The 6,711-nt window shown below is 47.3% G+C and overlaps 1 long non-coding RNA gene across 1 annotated transcript; it reads right to left on the bottom strand.

The window, feature by feature from the left end:
• Nucleotides 1-667: 667 nt before the first annotated feature.
• On the bottom strand, nucleotides 668-5,731 carry LOC139049755 (uncharacterized). The gene is made up of 3 exons (XR_011508556.1): nucleotides 5,487-5,731; nucleotides 1,353-1,417; nucleotides 668-1,252 (listed from the first exon to the last, which is right to left on the bottom strand). It is a non-coding gene; the product is annotated as an uncharacterized lncRNA (long non-coding RNA).
• Between the last annotated feature and the right edge of the window lie 980 nt (nucleotides 5,732-6,711).

Here is a 6,711-nt window from a genome sequence, read left to right as displayed (position 1 = left end):
TTCGTTTTTGTCAAGGGCGTTCGCGAGTTTCTGCACCGTGTCTATGCAATAAGCAGGGCGCCTATGCGTTAACATAGATGTCAGCTCTGTACGAAAATACAAGGAAAGCGGAAGCGGCACCACAAGGCACAGGCACAGAAGAAGCGCCTGTCGAGGTAGAGCCATGAGACGAACGACGTTCGTCTGGACAGCCAAAGTTCCCAGTCCTGCAACCGGAATGAACGTCGTCGTACCAGAGAAGCGGCGAAGAGCTGACCAACCTTTCTCACTGGCTGCGACCAAGGCGACCACCACGACTGCAAAAAGGAACGCTACGGTTACCACAACTTTCCAAGACTCACCGGCGGCTTCGAAGAGCTTAATAACGGGGTGGCAGTCTACTCGAGAACCAAAAGTCTCATAACGGCGAAAGAATGAAGGGGAATCGAAAACACGGAGGGTGCTGCTGCCTACTGGATAATGAAACATCAATATATTCCAACAGTTAGGTAACCTAAATTTTTCAAAGACGTCCTTTTGAAGAATCTTCATTCGTTTGATTGTGATGTTTTTTGAAACCAATAACGCAAGAATATGTTTAACTTTCCAATAGTCACAGGAATTCTCAGACCCGACTTTGAGGCAAACCACTTTCAATTGTTTACCATTCAGGCGCTTTAAATTCGAAGGGTGTGGGATTCGTAGCTTCGCCAACATTTCCATAGACCCAGGGTTATGGTCTGTAGAAAGATCGTGAGGCCAGAAAATGCTTTGTATGGCGGTTGAGTTCATACCAAGAATGGCAACTTCACCACATGTCGTGAGAGGTGGCCACGAGCTCGTAATATGAGTGGGAATACGCGAGCGGTGTCGAACAAACAGCCAGGTCAAGCATTGGGACCGCACGTTGTGCGGTATCGTCTGGATTGTTTCAGAAGTCTCGCCAGTATCTGCAGCGACAAGCACCGGTTTTCTGAATTGAGTGATGCTTCTCCAAACATACGGTCCGAGTCTATTGTTCGGAACGCGCCACGTGGTTACCGGTCCACCTAGTAGCCGCGCGAACGATGCGTGCGCTTCGTTCCACGGTTTCTTGAACGACACCAAGATGACGTCGGTGATTTTCGTGGACAGCGAAGTAATACTTGCTGGCTCCTCTACTTCTGGCGTGGTTTGAAAGGCGCTCGCCGTACCGTGATGAACTAATGCCAGCGCAACGAAGACTGGTGTAAACAGACCCCACTCCGCCGAAGGCATGTCACTGCTGTGGATTCTGAAAGAGAAATAGACGCCTTATGTAAAAATGCATCTTGAAAGAACGCAGAGCTCGCACCCGTCACCTTCGGCACGCATTTACACACTTTACTACTTACCGCAGGTGTCTAGTGTATCGCAATTGTCGGTGCGACCACGGACAACGGAAGTTAGTTCTACGCACCTGAAAAAAGTCGTAGGGAAAGGAAATTAATGTCCGCTTGCATACGCTTCACAGCAACGCTGCCTGCTTAGTTTTGCAATGTTAGTATCACAGGACATTTCTCACAATTCTAGGCGCCACCTGACTTAACTGGAAAAAAAAGAAAAAAACTCAGTGTAATAAATGACCCGAAACTCTTCGTGCACTATGCTGAAGCTGCTTCTTATCTGATCGACCTCTTTATCCTCCTGCACGGTAAGGTCGAGGGATCATCGGGCCTCATCAAACTAAGCAGTGATTTACCGTAGCACCGCAGGCCACATGGCCCTAGCTAAAGTAAGACTATAGACATTTGCTGCATGATAGGGTAAGGGCGTTGCTCGCAACTCAGCGCCGAAGTCATGCAGTACTATGTGCACAGCCATTTGGTCGTTGTTGTGGAAGACGGCAATGGCACCGGCGCATGCGGGACGACGCGTGAAGAAAGAGAGGACGAGGGTTGGCAGAAGAAGAAGAAGAGGCGGAGGACGGGAGATTTTAGCAATCCTGTATGAACAAGTGTCCTAGGGCGCTCAAGGCTTGCAACAAAAGAAGCGTAAATAAAGCTTTGTGCTAGCTGTACCACATGCTTTGTCAACTTACCTTGAGCTGACATAAAATGTGAGCTTGACAACGGCGGCAACTGCAGCCGTAATTACGCGACTGCTACGCTTCAAGGGTTCCTCAAGACTGTTCCACGAATAGATCTTTTTCTACTGGTGCCTGAGCTATGTCACGCACAACGAACCGACTCAACACGTCTCCGAGGTCATATACTGGGTGTTTGCATTGAAAAACAACTCCTCCGCTTGAAGGTGGTGATTCTCCTGACTTGACACGGAAAAGCAGGAATGGGAAACACGAGCGCGAAAACGATAAGGCTAGCTGAAAGGCCTGTGCTTGTGCCGCCATGTTTTTGTTTGGTCCGTTTTGAGTGACCGTATCTTGCACGAAATGGTTTTCATGGCCCGAGTTACTACGATGTTGCTGAAATCTGTGTCGATCTGTACTTTTGACGAGGCTGCTTGCATTACGAGAAGTCGCTATATGTCAACAGAAAGCTCAAGCGCCCGATAGAATCTCAAGAGAAGAAACCTTTTAACAGAAAACCTTTGTGACCTTGTGATCTTGAAGTTATGTGGCTTTTAGAGAACGCTCAATAACTTCGCCAGTATTCCCTTTCCCAGTGGATAAATCAATTGCAAGTCCTGACTGCGACTTCATGGTGAGGCGAGAGGAACAGGTACCGCCATACTCTTTATGATGGCGTTCTTTTTCCGTGCACCCGTTTTTTTATAGATTTGACTGGACCACAATTGCAGGAGAATCGATTTGTTCGAAAACGCCATACATAGGCATGTAATGTTTGTACATGCCGTGTGGTCAATTTTAAAGAGATAGCCAAGTGCTTTTGGGATTGGATAATTTTCCGTGGGACCCGCCGTGGTTGCCCAGTGGCTGTGGTGTTAGGCTGCTGAGCACGAGGTCGCGGGATCGAATCCCGGCCACGGCGGCCGCATTTCGGTGGGGGCGAAATGCGAGAACATCCGTGTACCTAAATTTAGGTGCACGTTAAATACCCCCAGGTGGTCCAAGTTTCCGGAGCCCCCACTACGGCGTGCCTCATAATCAAAAAGTGGTTTTGGCACGTAAAACCACATAATTTAATTTTTTAATTTTCGGTGGTTTGGATAGTGGCAGCAGTCCTATGAAACTGCTCCAATTTTTTTCCCGATAGTTTGCGTAGCAGCGCCCTAATCACCGTTTAAATTTCCGTCGAAGCTACTCCTATCTCACGCGCAGAGAGTAGCGGTAGATGTAGAGGGTAGAGGGTAGCGGTAGCAGCGCCCTAATCACCGTTTAAATTTCCGTCGAAGCTACTCCTATCTCACGCGCAGAGGGTAGCGGTAGATGTGACGTCACTGTGAGCGTCACGTGAGCCTTGAACCAAGCTCGCCGGCTTGGGAGCAGAAGGCGGCGCAAAATTTTCCGAGTTTTTTGTACTCATCCACTGCAAAAAAAAAAATTAACTTGCTAAGCATGCGTATTCACTGAGGAATCGAACATTGTTGCTGGTATCGAAAGCTGGCGATGCTCGTTTTTTTTTTTTTTTTGATGTCGTGATCATTGACCCTAGGTGGTTGTGTATGTTGGATTTGCACTCACACAACAGCAACTTCAATGCCCGTCGTGGACGCTCAGGGGCTGTCGCCTTGCGCCTCTGAGCTGGATTCACCGTGTAGTTTCCCTTGACTTTTAAATATAATATCGCTATGTGTTAGCAAAAAAGTGGGCGCTTACAATTGCCATAACAGCGACTTTGGCTACAGCCGGCATCTCTGCTGTATGAGCTGGTAGCATGCAGTATAGTGAACTTGGCAACTAGCTGTCATGCCATAGCTGTGTTTGCATATCGGTACTCTGATCTTTCGAGGTAACACCAGCCAACCATGTGCATAGGACCCAATTGGAAGTTACGGTGGAGTAACGCCCGTGAAATGACAAGTTAGATAACAATATTAGAACAGTTATAGTTTCAGTCCACAACTAAGATCTCTTTGTATTTTAAAATGATGAGTGGAAAGCAGCATTTAAATTTTGGGCTGTTAGAAATCTTCCGTAAAACTCATTTGTGTTGAACCCGTGACACTAGTTGGTTGTCCGAATATTGCTTACATATTTACGGGATGGTCACTTTTATGTTTTACGGAATTTGAAAAATTGCATGTTGCAGATAACATAACTTGTCATTGAGCTTCATTATTCGGAGAGTCGGACATTATTTTCACGAAAACTCCAAACACATGTTCAACTAATTATTACAAATTTACGATTTAGCTACTTAATTTATGACACATATTGCAATTTACGAATTGTTTTCGGTGAGATTGCACAGTGTATTCTCTTGTAATGAATTTCCAAAATTACACCGCTTTAGGGACATGCACCATCAAACTCCCTGCAAACATGCGTTGTTGTTCCCCTTACCTCTTTTTAGTAAAACGCTCATTTATGCCTCGAAGCATAGAAGTGCCTGAAACGCCCGCGTATTTCCTCCCATACTTCGGAAAGAAACCCTCAAAACTGGTTGAGCATCTTGAAGGGGCAACGCAATAAGACGAAGACACAAGGCAAGAACACAGAACAGCGCTGTGTGCTCCTGCCTTCTGTCTTCGTCTTATTGCGCTGCCTCTTCAAGATGTTCAACCAGTACCAACTCGCCAAAATGTCGATTCTTCCTCAAAACTGTTTTCATCCTATACATATAATTCTACATAGGATGAAAGTAGCGTAAACATGAATTCTTCTGGGGAGGGGTGAGGGGCGACAAATCGTCACCTAGCCTGCTTGACAAAATCAGCTTTTACTTAACCTATCGGATATTAGCATTTTGACTAAATCTTGTTTGTCTTCCTCCGTTTTCATTAAAACCTCGCCTATGCCTGTAGCAGTCCCGGCTCTATAGATATCTTCCTTACCTTTTTGCACCACTGCCCTAAAGGCCTCCTCCCTATCTCGAATGCTGGCCAGTTAATAAGCCTTCATCCGCCTTGAACCCCAGCACTTCTGGAAGGTGGACGCTTCCCACGCGTCGCGCTGGACCAATGTCCTGGCATTCCACTGCGATGTGCCGAGCCGCGACTGGAACCTTTTGCTGCCGCAAATGCATGCCGCATCTCGTTGCGGATGCGTGTGCTCCCAGCACGTTACTGCCCATGCGCAGTCATCTCCGGTCCCAAATGACAGGGCGCTGCGATTTCTGTGTGTTATCGCATACAGAATTTCTGTTTCGATGTCTTTCTTGTCGTGTTTGTGAACCTCCGTAGACTTGCAGGCTTCCAACCTGTGCACCCAACTTAACCCTAAATCTTTCTTTCATTCTTTTCGCAAAAACAAAAAAGGAAGTCGCATGTTGCATAACTAACTTGCCTCTGAACTTTCTATAACGCCTCCCCTCGTGAGCCAAATGGGACTGATACGTCGACCCCCCCTTCAACCTCCACCTACACTCCCCCACCACCACCACGGCAATTCGAAGTGCGCGCACTACCTTTCCGCTGAAGATGACAAGTGCTTCGAGCAGCTGCGCATAGGTGACGGTGCGCTCAGCACGTCCTCCGAGAAAGTTGACTTCGCGGCTCAAGAACTCCTTGAAGGCCTCAACGCCGCCGGAGTCCCGGTCGGGCCGCGCTGTCGTGCAGAGCGCCATGAACTCGGCGGGCCGGTCCTCCAAGGTCGCGTGGCCGCCGGAACCCGCGGGCTTCATCCGAGTCAAATCCAGCAACGCGGCCATGAGCAGCTACGTTTCGGCAACACGGCCCGGTTTCTCACAGGCGAAATACGCTACGGCGTAGACGTGGTTTTCTGGAGGTGTTGAAACAACGCCGCCGTGGGCTGCTAACACTGCCATTTCGTAACGCATAAAGTTCGAATGCGCACTACTGCAGTGTGATTTGCGTGCGTGAAAGTGGCTTGCGCAGCTGCACTGGGGGTTTCACAATAGCGTCAAATATTTTACGTCACTGAGCACAAAACTGAGACAAATCATGCTTAACCTTCGAAGATGGCGACCCCCTACGAATAAAAAAAAACGAGGGCCAGTTTGAAAAAAAAAAGGGGGGGGGGGGGGGGGGCTCTCACGCTAAAATTGTTTGTAAGAGTAAATTGCAGCCCATCCTATGCTGCAGGATATATGCATTAACGACGGCAGACGGTCGTCTTTGTGCTTCTAAGGAACAAGATCATCTCTAGTATGGCGCATATATATACATTCACTTCGATTCGGTTATGCATATATCACTGCTGTTCTCCCTATTTTTTAATAAAATGCCGTTTTATGCATCGAAGCCCACCAAAAAAAAATGCTAGGCGACCCTAATCTTTCACTTAGGTGTCTCCTAGTGGCACTCATACCTCGGCGTTGGTTTGCATTAGGTTAAGTTTAGGCGAACGCAACGCACGAACCAAACTCGGAGGCCACTGTTTTTCTTTAATGAGCCAGTTAAATTTATTAGCCACCTTCTTGTGAGTGGCGTCATTAGCGACGTCATTACTTCCGCTTTCTACTTCCGGGTTTCTAGAAATTTAGCTAAAGTCACGCTCAAGTGGCGGGTCTCACGTGTACGATTCTGTGCTTTGGCGTGCGGTAATCAGTGATTTCTAGTTAATTTATTAACTCTTTCACACACTTCAGTAACTCAGCTTGTAACTAATCCTATCCTCTGATATCATATCTATAAGGAAACCCATGGATTTTATACTGTACTATATTTTTA

This window comes from Dermacentor albipictus, chromosome 9, assembly GCF_038994185.2.
Source record: "Dermacentor albipictus isolate Rhodes 1998 colony chromosome 9, USDA_Dalb.pri_finalv2, whole genome shotgun sequence".
Classification (NCBI taxonomy): Eukaryota; Metazoa; Arthropoda; class Arachnida; order Ixodida; family Ixodidae; genus Dermacentor; species Dermacentor albipictus.
Note: the sequence above shows the minus strand (reverse complement) of the source record. Positions and strands in the feature narration are given on the sequence as shown.